Here is a 22,114-nt window from a genome sequence, read left to right on the forward strand (position 1 = left end):
ATATAATTGAAAGACTGTGTTCAGAGTGTAATTAAGAATCATTAACGATTGACAATCGTCAATTACATCTGTGTGATTCATTCTCTGTTTTATTTCAGCATATAACACATTCAATAAAAAAATTGCTGAGTTTTGGATGAGTTGGCCTGAATGACCTATTTACTTATAGCTAAGATGATGCATTAGTAATGTGTCAAGCACATTTGCAGAGAAAAGAAGTAGGAAGGGGTAAGCAAATGTATTGGTTGCTTTAACAAATTTTTTTCAGGGCTTTCTCATTGGATAAGGTTTTCTTTCTTTAAGGTATAAATGAATATTCAAGTTCACTTTCCTGTTTAGGAGACACTGGTCTTTTCCTATTATTGGATTTTATTCCTTTGAGCCTATGATTAATTCATAGGTGGTATCTTGACAATAAAGCCAAAGTGACACATACTGTTAAGAAATTCAGGATAACATTCTCAGTTTGTAGGCATTTCCCTGTTTTCTGTGTTAAAAACATACCTACTATAAAATTGCTTCAGGGATTTATGTCATTGCATTTCTGTCCCCTTTTATTAAATTGGCTTGGTTTCTCTGCTCATTCCTGACTGCTCCTGAACTTCATAGTATATCAACTATCACTTGATATATTATTGCTACAGACATTCTAGTCATTTTGTTATTTCCTAGCTGAGAACTAAGGCAACTGGATTGTTGAGGTCCCACACTGCAAATGGCACTTTCAAGTGAGATGAAGACTTACTATAAAACATTTGAGATACTTTGAAATCAAGTAAAAGAGAAAAAAGCTAGTCTTCACCTATGGAAAAGGGCATTTTACCTTAATGAAAGGAATTCAATGTGGATATTGAGATAAATTCTGGAGCAGCATCAGCATGCATGCAAATGAATACATTTTCTCTCTCTCTGTCTCTCTCTCTCTCTCTCTCTCTCTCTCCCTCCTCTCTCCCCCACCCAGTTTAGCCTGGGACTTACCAAAATGATAGAAAAAGCTATCTGAGGAAATATAAGTTTCTATGAACACTTTCATAATTTTGAATGAAATTCTCTATTGTTTACTCTTTCATTTGAGTCCATGAAAAATCTTGAGTGTTCTATGACCCCTTTGAAATCAGAATTCTCAGGTCAACATGGAGAAAGCCAAAAGAGAACCATAATTCAGGACACATTTGCACCCACAGAAGTGTGTTTCATTCTGAAAGATGGTGGCACCCCAACACGTGACACATTTAAGATGTAGAATGGCGGTAGGATAGTCTGAAGTAAAACTTAAATGTTTGAGGTAAGAAAAGGCTGAGCCATGGAGGTAAAGAAAATGCAGAGGTAGAAGAAATTCATAAGCTCAGTGTCCTTCAGCAAAAACTGTTTCCTTCAAATAAAAGATTGTGTTGCCACTGCAAAGAGCAAAGGCCAATGGACAATGTATGTTTGCCTCAAAAAGAGCACGAATAATTAACCCGAATTTTTTGACAAAAAAAATTGAAGTATACTAATGCGAAGTCCCCATTAAAGAGACTCAAGCAGTGTAGATGTATATCTAATGATTAAAAGTACTATTTTATTTCTGAAACTTGAATTATGATAATGAAAGACTCAAAGATTCCAGAAGACTAAAAGTAAAAGTAATTAGGTACTAACATGGTCCCAAATCATTTGTGAGGCTAAGGCTACATCACAAAACATGCTTTAAAACTGGATAAATATCAGTTAATTCTGTTCCTCTCTGTCACAACTGTTCATTTGTCCTGCAAATGGAGAGAGAACTTTACTCTTTCAACTGGCCAGGTGACTCTGTGTGCAACATCTTCCTAGAAGAATGGCATGCAGGTCCTCTGTCTTGACAATGATACTGTAGTTAATTTTAGTGACATTGAACACACGGTGACATGCTTATTGAAATTTATATAGGAGTAATTTCATTGAGCTTTACTAAAATATAAACATTCTAATAAAAATACTTAAAAGTTAGATTTCTTAAAACAGTATTTTTGCATAATAATCTGATAAAAATTTTCCCATTGTGATTACCATATGCTCATTGTACAAGGAAGATTTTGTGATAATTGTGAACAGCCTAACACTGTACATCAGTTAAATCACCCCCTCCACCTCCCCGCACCATACCTTCTCCACCCCAATTTAAAGTAATTGCAAGAAGTTTCTTTATTGTATTTCTATGTTTATGAAGCTCATCAACCATATTCTCTCACCTTTATCAAAGAAAGCCAGAGATTTTGTGATAGAACGACAAATATAGTCATAGATTATTATTTTAGACATAAAACATATACAATGTTCACGATCAACACAGTAACCATACATGTGACTCTAAATCAATGCTTAAATTTGTTTTTACCAGAAAGTGAAAATATATTCCCTAATTGCACAGGATATTTGTAGGAGTTTAATAATATCTTAGAGTATATATAAGATATGGATAGATTAACCATCCATCTTGTATTCACTGTGCATGCTAAAAGAAGAAATTCTCTCTGTTCCTCTTTCTTTGTACATATGAATATGAATTTTTTCCTTTATCCCTTTGTTTTACTTCTGACTTTGCATTTAGTATGCACCAAAATTATATTTTTTATAAAAACCTCAAATATAATACCCACTCATTGAAGTATGTCATTTTTAGGACTTACTTATTACTAAGTAACTACTATGATTATTAAGGTAACTACAATAAGAAGAAAACCAAAATATATTTTAAATGCCATTCATTTATCACTTACTGAACATTAAGAAATGTAAAATTATAAATAAAACAAATTATATCTCTGACAGCATGGGTATTCCAATCTTTCAGATAAGTTTAGGTTTGGTTTGGCATTACCAAACTATGAAATTTCTTATTAAGCTCCTTAACTTCAGAGATATTATTAATTCATTAGTATGTTTTTATAGTGAGAAATTCAGATTTTAAATCATGCATTCATTCACAGTAGCCTAATATATTTCTACTATTTCATTTTGTAAAAACATTTACACTAAAAACATTTGAGTTGCTGATTGGTCAAAAGAAATGCCTTGTGCTGTCAGCTCTATGTATGTGGGAGCAATGTGCCTTCCCCTTGTCTCTGCAAGACACTGGGCACAAATGTATTGTACCCAGCATCTACCCAGTAAGTGTTTATTGATCAAGTGACTGTTTTCTACATCTCAGTATAGCTGTGTTAAATATATGAAAGGTTAATTATATGGATAATAACACTTTGTAATACAGATCTTAAAGGAACCAAAGAAAAATCCAGCTCCTATTTTAATTGTTTTCGACATGCTATGGCCACTTTTTGAGTGCTCACTGTGTTTCACACACTGCATTGCATTCTTTATAGACATCTTTACTATCAATCTCCTTAGCATTCCTTTTATCAGTCAGAAAACTGAGGTTTAGAAAGCCCCATTAAATTGCCTACATGTCACATGGCCTGGAAATCTTGCTGTTATTTCAAATCCAATCTCAGACATTTTAAAGTCACAATATTGTCCTTCCTAGCATTTTGCTCACTTTCTCAAGTTTAAGAATGCTGATTATTTTTTCCAAGCACATGGAGTTTAACTTATAGCCCTAGCTTGTCTAATTATTGATGTACACTTAGCCATGAAAAAATAGGCTTATTTCCTTAAATCAAAATCATCAAAAATCACAAGACCAAAATATTATTATCTATATACAGTCACACCACAGATGGAAACTCTCACATTATCTTGACATGCTTTTGAGAACAGAGACACAGCTATAAAAAAATTAAGATTTTTTTTAAACTATTACAGTTATGTATATGAATTACAAAGGTTATAACTTTGTTAAAGAAAGCAAAAAATGTAAATTTATTTTTCTCTGCTTGTTCTCAAATTTTATTTGGTGCCCACTGTCAACCTAATTCAATTTATGTGTTATTAAAATTATAGTCATAACACTTTTTCATTTAACAATGTTAATACTAATTTTATATTAATGAAATACCATTAATAATTGCATAGTACTCATAGTAATGATTGCATATTGGTGATAATATAATTTTTACAGAGAGATAATGGCATACTATTATACATTAATGATAATTGTTAATAACACTTGCTTAATGATCCAGGGTACTATGTTTAAAGCTCTAGAATACATGACATGCCTTTTATATTTTCCTTAATATTTTCAGTACCTACCATAGAAAGTATATTCAAAAGCACTCAATTTGTAAGTAATCTTTAATGCAAGAGCTTTCATGAAGGCAATAACTATGCATTCATTAAAAACACATCTCAAGTTTTCAGCTATACAATTGAAAATCACTATTCACTTGTATTAGATTATTTTGTATGAAAATTGATATTGCCCTACACAGGCAGCATCAATTCAATTTCTTTTGATTTCAACATTGTTGCATAAGTCAAAAACAATTATATTCATCTTTCATGTCTATAGTGATGGGAATCACATGTAAGATATAAAACCGGAAGTCTACAAACACATAGACTGTATTTAAATTAACTTATACAAAGTTTCTTTAAGAAATTCTAACTTTTATTACACATGATAACGCTGAAAGAACTCAATGAAATCTATTTTCTTAAACTGTCTGGACAATTATTTTTAGATATGAAAACACATGATCATTGAGGTTGTGCTCAAACAAGTAAAAGAAGTGAGGCAGTGGAAGGTAGAGAAATGAGTGACAAGCAAGAGCTTTGATTTCATCTGTGTTTTTCTTATTATTTTGTAACATATTCTGAACTTCAATAAATTTATCTATAAACAGACATGATAATGCTTGTCATGGAAGTGACTGTAAAATAAACTATTGTTTATGGGTACACATTTTTTATTTGTCTGGCATACTGAATGTATCCTGAATTTCCCATGATAACTACAATCTTAAGCATGTTCATGAGAAATCGTCCAGGACTAACAAAGAGGAGCTCTGAAGTGTCTTTCTTAACATCCAGCTATCAGACAACTGGCCTGCAGTAAAAAGACTGCCTCTCGCAGTTCATTTCCAATTTTCTGCTTCTGATCATCTTTTATCTGAGAAATGAGTTACCCTGATGATTCAGAATCTGGTCTAGTCAACAAGTTTCAAGTAAGTATATGAAGGCCTTTTGGTCTTTGAAACAAAATTCAGGCAGAGGTTTACTCACTACTCACTTCCTACCTCAGTGATCTTTGGACAAAGCCAACATTTCAATAGAAAACAAACAGGACTGATTTTGTCCTTTCTTTCTGTTCCCTTGAACCTCTGACTTTCTCAAATGCATGAACATTCATAATATTACAAACTAAATGTTCATTATATGTGTTAAAAAACATGATGCCTTTATAATGTTTATTCAGAAGAAAAACAATGTTTGCTCATGGGTTGAAATGTGAAGGCTTGTATCTCTCTTTCAAATGCTAACAGAAAAATGGAATTCAAAATATGTACCTGAAAGCTTTGTAGACTTGTTTTTTAGATCTATGAATAAAAACAAGAAAATGGGTGGTAATTGGTCACATAACACAATGACAAAGCAATAAGTGGACCCACATTTCAGTCAACAATTGATAGAAAATATATTTCACCTCCATTTTTCATCTCCATTTGTCATATACATAAAATAATCATAGGAACTTTTAAAGTCTAAGTAATATCTCAGACAAGAGCATACTAATGCAAATCAAAAAAGCAACATTTTTCCAGGAATTTCAAAAAAGAACCTAAATATTTCACAAAGAAATAAAAATGTTGTTTAATCTGCCTGAGTTTTCTAGCAACAGTCAAATTCATAAAGGTCACTCTGACAGACAATCTAAAACAATATTCATCTCACAGTCCTTGCTGTTACAGTAGCAGTCAAGCAGCACATTCATTTTCATTTTAATTATGTTTGTAAATAGTAGAAGAGGCAGGTAAGAAACATGTGTGGGCCTCCCACTGAGCCTCTGTGGGTATCTGAAGAATTGCAACAATCACCTTTGCAGGTTTCATTATTTTTCAGTAGAATTTTATTGACCTGGGAGGCGGTGGTAGTATCTTATTAAAATTCTGTTAGTTATAAAAGTTGTTTAAGGAAACTCATTATTTGTTATAATTTCTTCCCACCTGATTATCAGTTCATTTATGACTTCCCAGCTAACATTTATTCTTAAGGCAGTGTAATTTTTGTGTAACCTTGATTGCTATCTAATTTGCTTACCAACTGACAATTAATCCCTGATATATTGCCCCTGGCACACAACCCCCAGTGCTTAACGAAGCATTCAGCTCTAGTCACCTTGTGTCTACATTAGAATCCATCGACAAAGCAGACTCTTGCAAATTAGCTTTGGCTCAAAAATGCTGTAGCAATACTAATGTTTTTACTAATGTATACACCATGCAGGCAATGTCAATGTGTCAATTGATTATTCTGTGTTTTTACTCCATGTAAGGCATTATGATAGATGGTATTGAGAATATATAAATGCACCATATTTAGAAGCTGAATTTAAGGAACTAATGTCTAGTGAGGAAGATTATATGCATACCTAAATAACTATTATGCAAAATAGTGATTGGGAAAACAGTATAATAGAGTTACTGCGAGATGCCAACCTTTGGAGTCAGGTAAAGGTTGTTAGAGTAGAACAAATCTGGGATTTAAAGCAACCACATGGTTGATCTATATGAACATACAAGGCTGGGCACAGAAAGTACTACAAAACAAAGGCAGGAAAGTAGATGAATGCAACTCAACCAAGGAAATAGTGATAGTTGAGCTCCACTACAATGTTTAAATATTTAAAAAGTAGGAAACTATATGAGGTGTTTATGCTAAGAATAAATTAGGAGAATATATTTTAAAAGGTCTTCACTATAGGGTAATAAATTTCATTTTTATGATTGAGAGGTTTGCCAGGATAGGAGCTCTATATGCAGATGACTACATTGAAAAGTGACACTGTGCATTTCTGTTTTCATCTTTTTGGGTGTATTTTCTAAGAATTTTCCAAATGCAACTTTGCTAAGTTTTTTTGAAGGAGTTATGATATGTGCTTTTTTAGTCATCGCAAGCTGTGCTTCCCCTGCAGGGTTTATAACATATGTAGAAGTAAAATATATGACAAAATAGCACAACAAGCTGGAAAGATAAGGAAGTAAATTTAAATAATAGAAATTTCTTGTTTGAGGATAGGAATTAGTGAAAGTATTGTTAAAAATAGGCTATGACCAACCAAGAACGTATGTTGAAAACAAGTTTAACTAAAATATTAATAAAAATGTACAATTAAAAAGCCTATTATAAAGAACAAATCAATTATAAAAATGATTAACTCAAAAGAACTGAAAAATAAATAAAAGATGCAACAACTAGAAAATATTTAGCAAAACGACAGACTTTCAGTTTAAACAAAATAGTAATTTCTTTAAACATAAATGTATTAAACATTTAAGTGGTAAATATTGTCACATTGGTATTAAAAACATAGCATTTAAATTATATAGACAAATCTCACATATAAAAGTATAAGAAGTTCAGAGGTAAGAAAAGACAAAATATATACTAGGCATACACTATAAGAGGTTAAGCTGCTGTATCAAACTCAGAGACAATCACATGAAGTAATTTCTTATAATTAAATGTTGTTAAAGAAAAAGAAAGAAATGTTTGTTAAAATATAATGGCAAATAGACAAATACATAATCACAACAACATTTTACTGTGTCTTATTACACAAAATATTATTAATAACAGAAAAGACATAGAATATATAAGCAAATGGTCTACTACTGAGCCACCCCTAGCCTACTACACATTTTAATATTTGCCAATATAGCCCATATTCTGCATCATAAAGGAATTCTCAAAAATTCTGATTTTCTCTCTCCACAAAATAATTAAACCTGAAGTCAATACTACAAAGATAAGTAGAAATAACAAATGTTAAAATAATTGTAAACTCTTTAATGAAAAAATAAGTTAAAAACATTAAAACAGTTTTTTTACAAAAGAGGGTATGCAAATGTCTAAGGCATACATTAATGATCAGAGACATGCAAATGAATACACAACTAGATACAACTTCACACTACGAAAATAGCTAGAATCAAAAGACAACCCCCTAATGGAAACAAACACAATAACTTAATTATAGATTCAATACATATGTTATACATAGAGAATGCCTGCAGAGGTGTGCTCATAGCAGTACATCCATAATTGGATCTTCTTAAAGTTTACTCAATAGCCAAGTACACCACCTGCAGTTTAGGCCAACAAGTTCCCCGGTAGCATTCTATTAAATTTGTTCATGTCTATGGTACATTTGAAGGGCCAACTGCAGGAGGTACATGTGTGTGCCAAAGATGGTGATTAGCCAGGGAGAGAAACTTCCTGTCTCCTTCCCGAGAGGAACCTCATCACACCAAAACATATTCCTCCCACTGGAAACAAAAACCTATAAAACCTAACGTCCCATCCCACTAGGGGGACTACTAGATTCAGGGTCTCACTGTGTGCCTCTCTGTGCAGCCTTTACTTTTGCTTCTCTGCAGATAAAACTTCTTTGACCTCTGGTGCTTCCGTTCCTGTCTTTGATTTCTATCCGAGCACAGAACAAAAGTCCTTACCACCCAAGAGTTCTAGGCGTAGCATGTTCTTTTATTAGTGATCTACGTTGAACCATGATCCAAGGTTACAGAAAAAAATAGAATAATTTAGGTCACAAACTCAGGTTTTTAAGTTGTCTTTATACAAATTTCAAAACAGAATACTAATAAAATGACAAGAAAAAAGATGGATACGTAGATAGATAGATAGGAAAGGATAGAGTAGCATTTTCTAATCAAGCAAGTGTAGCCATTATTCCTGAAGTATAACATCTGAACCAAGGCTTAATCAAATTCACCATGGTATCAGGACCACCAAAACACCTAGAAGTGATCCAAGAGAGACTATAAATGTTTTTCAGGTGGAAGACAAATCTGTAAATATAATCTTAAACACTTCACTCAGATTGTTATTTGGCCACCCACATCCATGTACACAGTGCTTATGAAAAAGAAAATGACAGTACTGAATTTATGAAAGTAGTAACTGCAAATAAAGAACAGAGTATTTGACTCATTCTTAATGAAGGATAAAAAACTGATTGGTTTGGTATGAATACACTGATACCAAGATACAGGGAGGGAATCAAGAAATAATTCCTCCTTTCAAAGTTATGGAATGACAGACAGAACATCCATGATGCATCACCCACGCACAGGAAATCAATGTGAGTCAATGCCCTGTGTAGCTATCCTTATCTCAACCAGCAAAACCCCTTGTTCCTTCCTATTATTGCTTATACTCTCTCTACAACAAAATTAGAGATAAGGGCAAAATAGTTTCTGCTGGGTATTGAGGGGGGGGAAGAGAGAGGGGGCGGAGTGGGTGGTAAGGGAGGGGGTGGGCAGGGGGGAGAAATGAACCAAGCCTTGTATGCACATATGAATAATAAAAGAAAAATGAAAAAAAAAAAAGAAAGTAGACAGCAGCGGGGAGGACGGTGTCCTGCGCGGGAGCGGCAGCAGCAGAGGCAGAGGCCCCAGCGCGTCTCTCTCTCCCACAGCCCAAGCCAGGGGAGGCCAGGCGGCCCGGGGGCTGGAGGGGGTCCGTTGCCCGAGAATGGGAATTCTCTTCACCAGGATATGGAGACTGTTCAATCACCAGGAGCACAAAGTTATCATTGTTGGGTTGGATAATGCAGGGAAAACTACCATCCTTTACCAATTTTCTATGAATGAAGTTGTACATACATCCCCTACAATAGGAAGTAATGTAGAAGAGATAGTGATTAATAACACACGTTTCCTAATATGGGATATCAGTGGCCAAGAATCTCTTCGTTCTTCCTGGAACACTTACTATACTAACACAGAGTTTGTAATCCTTGTTGTGGACAGTACAGACAGAGAATTTCTGTAACTAGAGAAGAACTCTATAAAATGTTCCACACGAGGACCTAAGGAAAGCTGGATTGCTGATTTTTGCTAATAAACAAGATGTTAAAGAATGCATGACTGTGGCAGAAATCTCCCAGTTTTTGAAGCTAACTTCTATTAAAGATCACCAGTGGCATATCCAGGCATGTTGTGCTCTTACTGGAGAGGGATTATGCCAAGGACTTGAGTGGATGATGTCACGATTTAAGATTAGATGATCGCTACTGAACTCTTCTCATAGACTTTGTATAAACAAAGTGCTGGACTTTACCTGAAAGCTGCAAAAATTAATGGTTTAGATATATTTATAATAAACTGATTTAAACTTTTTCTATAAGAAGAAACATTAAGACCACTTATTTGAAAACAAAGATGAAGTGTCACCTTACAATTTCCTTTCCATTAGCTCCTTCCAAAGTACATTATTAAAGCTGTGATTGACATTTTCCTCATAATGAATCCTCTCAGGACATTGTATAGCCTGTGGTAAGTATAAAGGGAGAGGAAGACATTTTGAATTTAAGAGCTTCATTGTCAGTATAACCCTCCCTGGTTGAATGTTGTTCTCTTCTTGTTCCACTAAATCAAAATACAAATCAGCACAGATACTATTTCCAATTTTTTAAATGTAATATCACTTATGAAAAGTATTTTGCTTAGGGCTGTGTATGTATTGTGTATATACGTCACATTCAGGTTAATGGCTTTGATTTGTGTTCTAAAGAAAAAGCAAATCACACAAAAATTAATACTATCCTTAGTTATTACCCTAATGAGATAAGTACTGGCAGTAGTGTTAAATGTCATTTTTTACCTTCCCCTTATGTTCTCTGTATTGTACTAACCAGGTCTCTACCCCCCAAATCATTGAGCTGCTCTTGAAAGAGACACATGGAAATGTGTAACCCAAATAAGTGGACTATCAGTCAGATTCTTGGCTATTATACTACTAATGGACAGAATTGACATTGAGCAAGTATCAGTTTATTCCTTTTGCTGGTTTTATGTGATTAAAACTATGAAGTGATTTCTTCTTAATTGAAAACTGTTGTGTATAACAAATATGCCCAGAAAGGTAGCATTCTATAAATACTAATAAATAGTTTGACTGTAATCTTTTTAAATTATATGTCAAGCTGTTAAAAGTGAATTTGAAAGTATTCTCCATGCAACATTGATAATTTCTTAATTTGCAAATTTCTTATTTTAGGAGTTGAATAGTTTGAGATTTTTTTGTTGTTTCTTTAAGAATTCTTGTATCTTCTGCTACACAGGTGCATTGTTTAACAATTACACAGTACAAGTGTTTTTTGAATGCTTATAAGAATTTGGTTGAAAATCGATTGACATATACTACTTGTACTAAGAATAAGTTGACCCAAAAACACCTTTTATGTTTGCTTGGGGTATTTTAATTTTAAATACCTAAAAGTTGAAGTTGTTCCTGGCTAGAAATGAAATGATCCTAACTGTGTTAAAACATATTCTGTGGTACTCTATTTGTACTCTCTTTCATGCCCTGAAAATTTGAAGGCTAATCCAAATTGACATATTTTAGAATACTCAAGAAAAGAAATAACTACTTTTAATACCAGCCTTTTAAATTTCATGAAGATCTTGGTAAAGAATAATAATAGTATATAGTAAGCATTAAAGGAACTTTGAAAATTCTTTGTATATGATATAAAATACTCAGCATCTATATCCTAGTCAGGCATGGGAGATCAGTGTTACATTGGATGTTTTGTGTTTTTTATTTGTGTTACAATTTTCCAAATACAGATACAATATTTGTCAACATGTTTTTACAAAAGTAAATCCTAACTTACTAAGCTTTGTTCATATATTCTCATACTTTTCCAAATCACTGTAAGATATTACTTGTATATTAAAAATTCCCTTTAAAACTCAAAAAAAAAAAGAAAGTAGACAGTAATATGAAACTCATCACAAATTTGCAGTCCTCATTTGGAAACCTGATGAAGCTACAAATGGCTTTATCAATATTCTACTCAGAGCCTTGCAGATAATATAATGTGAAACCAAATGCAGCTCTAAAAAAAGTTCTGTTTGATGAGTTTCCAAGAAATAGGGTTAGATGTAGAGAGACAATTCCGTGTGTCTCTCATTCCTTCCTCTTTTAGGAAGTTAGCAGAGTGGGCTCAGGAAATCTGAGTTAGTTCAATGGAAGAACAGACTGATACCAAACCTCTACTTTCTAAGATATTTTCTGGACTAGAAAAACTGTATGTAGTTACCTAGATATTAGCTTTCCCTGCCTCGTATCTTTTCTGTATTGTACTCAATCCAATTGTATCAACAAAGTCTATCTCACTATAACACAATGAAAGCATACTGCTCTCTTCGAAAAACTTTGCATCACTGAAAGTTATTTTGTATTAATGTTACATTATTCTAGGAGTACATTTTTGATGATTATGTTTCATTATATATATACATCCACCACATATTACTTTTCACCCTACATAGTACGGATATTTCATCATATAATTTGCCATTATTTTAGCATTAAGGAACAATTTTTATAGCCATTTGCTATTTCAAATATACTGAAGAGTCCTGTACATTTTAATATATTTGCAGCTTCCTTCCCTACAACTGGAATTAATTGGTCTAAAAGAACAAGAATTTTCTATTGTTATACTATTAGCACACTGTTCTCCAAAGACAAGTCAATAGTACCTCACAAAAGTCTTCTGAATAACTTCTCTGCCTCTGGCTCCTCTGATCTGGTATCACCTTGCTGCCAATGTGATTGCTTAATTCATAGACATGACCATGCCATTTTCCTGCTTCCTTCTTCTATTCCCTGTGCATTTCAGAATTAAGCATCCATGATTTACCAAAGTAGGAGAGGGTCCCTGTTTAGCACATTCCAACTTCTTTTTTTAGTCTCACCTATTGCCAAGTTGTTTTTCATTTGCTTTTTGTTCTGCCTACTACAACTGAGTCAAGATTACATGCCCCACCTACAAATTAGTATAATATCTTGTTCTACGTATTTTCACCCTCCTAATAATATTTCCTTTTGATCATTTTTCTTCTATATTAGTTTCATAGGTTAAAGATTGTACCTATCCCAATGTCAAATGTTAGCTGAATAAAGAGTTTAATGAAGGCTCTTTCTTCTGCATTTATAGATGAAAAATTCTGATGCCTGTGAATACACTGTATCTCTTCCAGTGACGTAAAGTCAGTCTAAGTTGTAGACCAGGCTTAAAACTCATTTATACTAATTCTTATTTTGCAACGCTCTCTAATAAGTATGCTATACTTTTGCATAAACACATACTGCTTTCTTTTCCAAGGGGTCATATTTCTAAAGAGGAATTGTACTGAATTTGCAAGGTTTATTTCCAATCATATTCCTAATAAATAGGGGACCTAGAGTTTTTACTATTTTTCTTAAATTTCAGCTCTTCATCTACATTAATCTCTGTTTCTTCTATATCACTGATTCACTGTGAAGCTTAAAATAAAATGTGGGATGTTTGTTAAAAAGACAAAGGATTGTATAAGTGATTTGTGATCCTCATTGTTTAAGAGTCAGATGTACTACTGCCTCATGCCAAGATCTTTCTGATTACACAGAAAAGAGATCCAGAGACAGTTGACCTATGAAGTAATAATAAACACTGTGGCTGCAGTCTGTTATATTTGTAACTATAGGAATTTCTGTAAACCTAAAGGTCATGTGACAAAGAAATAGAAAAGTAAGTGCAAAAATTTGAGGCAGATATATATTTTAATGAAACATCCCCTAAAGAGTTATATAAATATTACCATATTTTAATTTCTTTAGTTGAAACACATAAGCTTATCATTGAATTTATGGAAGTTTATCATTCTTTATCCCTTATCAGAGCACATTATGCTCACAGAACTTACAGAAATGAGTCTTCATCAAAAGTTGTTGAATTGAATCAGAAGTTTGTGTAGTGCAGTGTTTGTGAGCCATGTTTATAGAAGGGGAATCATATAACTTCAAAACAGCTAATACCTGTGAGGACACATAACTATCAGGGCACTTGGGAGGTAGAAAAATAAACAAAATATAAAAAGAAGGTCAATAATGTAAACTTGAAATAGGAGTTGAAACATCAAAATACAATTTTGAAATATCTTGGCCTTTTATTTTAGTCCCTATTATCTACCTGTTTTCCATGAGTGCCTATCCAGATACATGGCTTTAAACACCTATTTAATGAAAATGACAATGCTTTTCTTTTTTTTTTTCACTCTGCCTCTATCTCTCTAAGAGATCATAAAACTATCTGCTCAGTATCTCTGCTTGGGTGACCCACTTATGCACTTCATAAACAAAGCAGTTCAGTACAGTTAACCTCAATTTTTACCCAGATTTATCTGTCTTGACTTCACCCCTTCTAAGTAAATGGTAAAACCATTCATAGAACAGTTCAACTAAATTCTTCAGCTTGCAATTCACCTACTTCATTCACTCCTGCATTCAATTATCAACCCATTCTGTCAATATGTTTTTCCCAATAAATCATAAATCTTCCAAGTCCTCTTCAGCTCTGCTCCCATAATCCCATTCCAAGCCATCATTATGTCTTACTTGGACTGCTATCTCACCAAACCAATCATCCCACCCTATATTATCCATGTTTTGCAAAAATGCCAGATGAATATTTTTCTTGTATGTTTTTGCTTCTCTTAAAGCCCTGCAATGACTTTTTAATACAATTCAAAACAAAATCAAACTCCCTTTCATGATTGAACATTCTCCAACTCCCAGTTCTATCCACACTTCAGGGAAACCAGATGTCTCCCTTTATGTCCCATGGTCACAGATCAAATGGCCAGTCGAAAGGCCTTCTCTCATTATCTTGTCTACAGTGGCCACACTCCAATACCTGTCTGTCTTACACACACATATTTGTTATTGATGACCTACTGATGAAGATAGTACTGTTTTTCCTGGGCATATTGAGGATTCGTAAACAGTGACTCAGCTGGAGAAAGGATCTGTCTAAAAAAGGTGTTTCCTTAATTGTTTAGTTGTAACAATTTGTTTTCCAAGTTGAAGGAACAGTTAGTACTGAATGTAGTGCTACAGTGCTCATTACTAAGCATTGATTTTCTCTCATGTGTCTTTAATAATACCTGAGATTTAAGTCATAAGTTAGGACACTAGGATAAAGTATAAGGACTTTCAAAATAGACCTCACCTGTCTGTTTTGACCTCCCTAGAACTATAATATCACTATTTTTATGTTAGTTTTGAACAGCTTTTTAAAATTTTTGTTACAATGTTTTCATTTTTTTTTGCTATTTTACTCTTTTTTTCTGCTGTACCAAGTTAAAACTGACAAATAAAAAATAGATATAGGGAATTAATTCATACTAATTAGAATAAAATAATAGCACCAATGTGTCCATAGGTATATGGGAAATTTAGAAAAGGAAAAAAATCATAATTAAATTATTTGACCAAAAATATGGAATTTCAATTGGAGTTAATGAAATGCAAAGAAGATAATAAAAATTTTAAATAATCTTGGTAAATACGCAATAAATAATTATAGCAAATACACTTGTAAATTTTCTAAAACTGGTTAAAATGTGTTGATAAATATTAAGAAATTTAAAAGATATATTTTTTATTCTAAGAATTTCCATTGTGAATTGTGTATTTGAAAATGTTACAAAACTGTAAACTGCATATAAGTATTTATTGCTAATTATTAGAGTATAGAACACTCAACTAGTAGAGTGCTATGCAGTCATGGGGATGACGCATACAAAACATAATTGTAGAAATTCTTAATGATGAATTACACCATAAATATATATATACTCATATTACAAAAAGCATGTGAATTTGGAAAAATGAATTTAACATAATTTATTAAATAGGGGTAAAAATGACTGAAAAAATATATATATATAACTGTGAGAATTTTTAAAATTAGGAGTCATTTCATCTTTTTCCTGATAGTTTTTAAAGTTTCAATGTTCTAAATGAATGTATTTTACTTTTATAATGCTAAAAATACAATTTATTTTAAAGTAGAAACACAAAGGATAAAAATGAAACAGCAAATGAGAGTGACTTTAACATATGGAAAGCAGATTTTGATTTCAAACATTTGATTTTATGCTTTTGGAATTTATGGAATCAATCATTTTGTATATAATCATATTGCAATAATTTTTGGTGGTTTGAACTCAGAGATTTGCACTTGCTAAGCAAGCACTACCACTTGAGTCATACTCCCAGCTCTTTTTGCTTTAATTATTTTTCAGCTAGGGTCTCAGATGTTTTTGCTGGGGCCAGCCTCAGACCACAATCCTCCTACCTACACAAATCACATAATTGGGATTACAGATATGAGCACTGTGCCCAAATTGTTTATTCAGAAGTGATCTGCTAACTGTTTGCACACAACTGGCCTCACACCACAGTCCTCTTAATCTCTGCCTGCAGAGGAGCTGAGATTGCAGATGTGAGTCACTGACCCTGTCCTCAGATTGCAACATTTGATGTTATTTAAATTCTCAGTAATAAAAAGTGTAGTTCTGGATCTCTGTGGTTTTTAACCCCTTTAAAAATATCAGTATCAGTTTTTTAAGTGAATCAAGACTTATGACTTCATGATAGTTCAGCTATTGACTAATGCATGATGTACTTCATAAACTGCAAAGTTCACTGAGATATTAGACTAGCAATGCCTTTTGATTGATCAAAGAAGAAGAAAGATGAAGCATACCAAGCAGCAAAGAAATACTTAGAAGTAACTGTGCCCCCACAAATAAAAATAGTGAATATAGTCACCAATCTTAGTTACTTTCAGCAAATCTTTTAATATTCATACTAAAAGATTTAACTAAGAAGCTTACAGTCTATCTTAAATTTGCCAAAATAAATCAAAATACTTCACAGTCTCTTGATAAAACCATCACCCATGCAAAGTGACAGCAATCTCTTTCCAACCATTTATACTTTTGATCATGATAAAAGCGTATTACTGTTTTCTTATAATAACTCTAGAATGAAAGATTAAAGTTTGTTTATTAACAATTTACTGAATATTTCAATCAACTGATGACAGGCTGCAAAATGACCTAAAAACAAACCTTTCTGGTAACATATCAAAATATTGCTAAATTAAAAAAAAAACCACTGGCTTTCACATATACATACAAGGAATGTAACTTTTAATTGTCTAATTATTTCTGTTTAGAAGATTAGGGAGTTATGAAGAAAATTGCTATTTAATTTTGAGATAAGTATATTCAATTCTACCATGTGCCAATAATTGCAAAAAACAGCATTCTTCCCATATGGAAGTCTACTTTACAAATTAAACTTATTTAACGTTTAAATCAAATATTCTAAGAACTGTAGCTCAATGGACTTATTCAGTTTAAATTTGCATTTCAGAGGAACCTTCAAGATAATTACATTGGGAAAACAGATCGATTTATCAGGAAGAGTGAGAATCCCACACAATGGCAGCTGCTCGAGCAGGGATGTAATGAATGGAACTCCATAACCACACAGTGATTATTTTGACACGCTCAGCTGTTTCATATCGTGCCTGAATGCCCCTTTCTGGTTGATGATTTTCCTTTGTGGGCTGTGCAGGCCTAAATGAATTTGAACGCTTGTGAATTAAAACCCTCTCATTCATTTACTTTGGTTAAAATCCCTTATGCTGTTGGCAAATGTGTCTTTCTTCTTGCAATGCATCTGAAAATACATACAATTACATGTGAGGATATGACATTCTTCAGACTCTAAGGAGCGGAGAACTGGTTAAGTGAAGACATAAGAAACTAGGAAAATTATAACTAATCATTCATTTTCTGATATCACAGTGAAGTATAAATGAGCAATTTAAGATTAAACTTTTTTTTTCGAATGAACATTCCTTTACACCTGACTTCCCAACTAAAACTCCTCGGGAACTGAAGACGTCACCTATGTGAGTGAGTAGTTATCAGTTCTTGAGTACTTATGTGCCAGGCAATATCTAAGGTGTTTTTGAAAGTAGTAACTTATTTAAAAATCCTCACCAAAACTTTTATGAGGAAAGTACATATGATTATATTGAATCTAACTTCATTTTTGGATGTTGGATTCAGTGGAATGAACTCAGAATAGTCCATCATACCACAGTTTATAAACATCATTATTCTTTTTTATTGTTGTTTATTTATATTCTTTAAACCACCATCATTACTTCCTGTCTCTCCCATTTGGAGTTAATGTTTATAATGTGTTTAAATCTACATTTTTTTTGTTGTTTTTCCATATTCTTGCAAATACGTGCACTCTTGTTCACCTATTTTTCATTGGTTTATATGTTCTCATGCTCTAGTTTTCATTCTGTTTGTAATACTGCTAGGTCAATGATAGACCTTTAAGCTCTGTCCATATAATGTGTGTTTATAGTGTCTCAGTGCTACAAAGTGGTCTATTATGATGTGTCTCTTCAATGTTTTGCCTACCCATTATTCAACAATACATATCCAGGCTGCTTTCCATTTCTGCCTCTCAAAACAAATATTCCAGTTTTTGTTTCACTTGTTTCCATTATTACATCTTTGCATTAAATGTGTGGCTATATGTTTCCTCATTTACCTAGGTGAAAATTCCTTTGAGATATATATTCACAGGAGTGTAATTAATGTACACAGCTAGAGTAAGATGTTACCATGCTTCCTCGATGGGCTGTATGAGTTTATACTCCCATCAGCAGCACCACTCTTAAGAACTATTTAGCTCTATAATTATGTAATAATGTAATTATAACTAATATTTTCAAAATTATGGTATTCCCAGTTTGAAGATGAGAAATCAGAGATACAGAAATATTAAGTAGCCACCCAAGGTCACATAGTGAGTGGTAGAACCATAATTCAAATCCAGTTAGGCCCTGGTGTTTGAACTCAGTGACTATTCTACATGTCCACCCCAGAACACAGAAATAACAATGCACTGAGAAGCATTGAAAACCAGTGCCTAGAAACAACTTTGTGACATTTGAATGTATTTTTTAAAGCCCCAAACAAAAGCTGAGCAATAGGCCTTACCAGTAAAGATCAATAGGCTGAACCACAAGACACTATATATTTGCATAATGATTTTTTACCAGGAGAATCATTTCTGAACCTGCTTTCAGTGGCTACTGCCAATGGTGAACAGACAGAGAACATTGTAAAGAAAATTTCCTCTCTGATTTTTCACAATGAAGAAAAGGCTATAGCTATAACTGGGAGGATGTTGTATTTACCATATCTGAGACATAATGGAAAACTTAAAATGTATGTTTGCCATGATAGGTGAAAACAGGTGAGTACACTGATCTGCCACAAAGATTAGATAGTAGACTTTTCAACGTATATTGGTTAAATGCGAAAAAATATATAAAAACATTCTTCATAGAAAATGCTCTTTAGAAAGTCATCAAAACTTTCTAGCTCTGAAATTTAATAACTCTTTCCTAATTTTCATCTAAATTTAACTCTCCACTGCATTTGAACATATTTGGGACACTTCCCATTGTCTCCCATGTTCATCGATTTCATGATTTCTTTTACTTTGCCTTTAATATAAATAATTTATTGGCTTGGATACATACAGAAAGTTACAGATTAATAATTGTTCACAAAGTGAGCATAACTGGGGTAACTTCCTACCAGATCAGGAATTAGAATATCACCAGCATAACACAAGTTCCCTTCCTTTCTTCCTCCTACTCACTCACTTTCTTCTTCCAAAAAGATAAAGCCCTATTCTTTTTTCTTATAACCTTGCCTGCTTTGGACTTTTAGGTAATGTCTCTGTGTTTGGCTCCTTTGGATCAAAATTTGCTTTTGAGATTAATCTATGATTTGTATTTACAAATATAATTTTTGAATTTGTCTTAAGTTGTGTACCCTAATTTGAGTCATTTTCTTTGGGGTAATTTTGTATATTCCTGAATCACTGGACCACTTGGAAGTCATTCCAAGTTGGAATTCTAATAGAATTCCATAGACTTCTGTTTATGCAAATTCACTCTTCCTATTGCCAATGTATGGAACTCTGATTATACTACATACTTAGGAGACTTGATATTCTCAATTAGTGGCTGTTTGTGAGACCTGTGTTCTGTCCCACCATTCTTTGTATTAATTTCAATATCTCATTTAATATGGTTTTGTGATAAGTGTTAATTAATATACAGAAGTATAATGTCTTCAACCTTTGTGCTACTAAAAATTTATCTTCACTATTATTATCCATTTGCATTTCTCCTTAGTGATTAGAATGAGCTTACTAATTTAAAAACACACAGGTGAAATTTTGTCGAATCTACATCAGTTTGGGGAAAGTAGATAATGGTATGATGTTGAATTTTCTAGTCCAAGGACATGGTACTTCTCTGCATTTACTTAGGTCTTATTTATTTCTCTTCATATAATCATGTAGTTCTCAAGCTATATGTCTTGCATATCTTCTGTTAGAGTTACTGCAAAGTATCTGATACTTTAGTAAAATTTTAAAGCTATCATTCTTTTATATTTTCTAAAGTTTGTTTTGAAAAATACTTACACATACAATTTTGTGATATTGAAATTATGTACAACAGCCTTTCCAGAATTAGTTTTTAATAATAATCATAATTGTCAGTAGATTTATGGATTTTCTATGCACATAATCATACCATTTGTCAATAAGTGTCCCTTTATTTCTACCTAATCAGTTTAATCAATTTAATATATTATTTTTATGTTAACTGTATTTTACTAACTATCCACTGCAGTAATTATAAAACAGAATTAGTAATTGAAATGAACAACCTCAAAAGAAAATGTTAATTATTTATATTTAATTATAGTATTTGGTGTCAGTTTTTTAAAAGAAACTTATTAAGAGATTTCCTTTTACTGTTAGTTTCATAATAATTTTTATCATATGAGTATTTAATCTTATTGAGTCCTTTCTGTTTCTATTTAGTTGACTATGTGAATTTTCCTCTATTTGTTTATTTGTATACATATTTGATTTTTTATGGTAATTGATATTTGAATACTTAACTAAGTTTCCATTTCTGAAACAAAATGATATAAGTCTGGATGTGTTATTATTTCAATAAATCACTGAATTCCTGCTATAAATATCTTGCTTGAGATTCTTAAATTCATGTTCATGGACAAATTTGTCTATAAATTTTTTTCTTATAGTCTCTTTGCCATCTTTCAGGTTTTTTAAATGCATTAAGGATAGAGATTTCTATTTCTCATTTCTAGCATAATTGGCATAAGAATGATGACATACCACCCTAAAATGTGTGGAAAATCTTACTGGTGACACCATATAGGACTGTAGCTTTCTCTACAGGGATACTTTAAATCACATATAAATTACTATAGTTAATATAGGGTAATTTATTGTTTCTATTTTTTTGTCAACTTTGGAGAATTTGGGGTTTTTTTCTAAAATCCATTGATTTTTATCAAATTGTTCTTACATGTTGGTATAAAGTTATGTTTTATATCTTTTCTATGGAAAACACACAGTGAAATTGTAACTTCCAAGGTTTGCTCCCTTTTGGGGAGGGGAAAGATCAGGCAATGAGGACAGAGCCCTTACGATTAGGATTAACTAACCAGTCCATGCTACCATATGAGGACACAGAGACTCAAGGCCACAGAGAGAAGGTGCCACCTATGAACCAAGAAACAGGGCCTCTTCAAATAAGCAATCTATCATCATCTTGATCCTGGAATTCTGAACCTCCAAAAATATAAAAACTAAGTTTCTGCTACTTAGTCCCACTTTACAGTGCTTTGTTGTAGCAGAATGAACACACTAAAACTATTCTCTTGCAATTACATTCCATTTTTAGTAATACAGCCTTTTCAATGATAACTGAGACATCAATCATTTTCTTTTGATAAGTTTTTGCTAGTTTTTTTATTCATTGTGGCTACTATTTTCCCAGCTTTATTCCCTGAAAGAAAACATATGGATTCAGCCTATATCAAGAACCAGTTCAGATTGTTTTTATTCATTTATTCATATGTGCATACATTGTTTGGGTCATTTCTCCCCCCTCCCCCCTCACTTCCAGGCAGAACCTGTTCTGCCCTTATCTCTAATTTTGTTCAAGAAAACACATAAGCAT

The 22,114-nt window shown here is 32.7% G+C and overlaps 1 protein-coding gene and 1 pseudogene across 3 annotated transcripts in view; one reads left to right on the top strand and one right to left on the bottom strand.

The window, feature by feature from the left end:
• Gpc5 (glypican 5) overlaps positions 1–22,114 on the bottom strand; it is a 1,368,088-nt gene that overhangs the window by 832,848 nt on the left and 513,126 nt on the right. The gene's annotated exons all lie outside the window — the stretch shown is intronic.
• On the top strand, positions 9,527–10,654 carry LOC109679325 (ADP-ribosylation factor-like protein 5A pseudogene; annotated as a pseudogene).

This window comes from Castor canadensis, chromosome 10 (genome assembly GCF_047511655.1).
Source record: "Castor canadensis chromosome 10, mCasCan1.hap1v2, whole genome shotgun sequence".
Taxonomy (NCBI): Eukaryota; Metazoa; Chordata; class Mammalia; order Rodentia; family Castoridae; genus Castor; species Castor canadensis.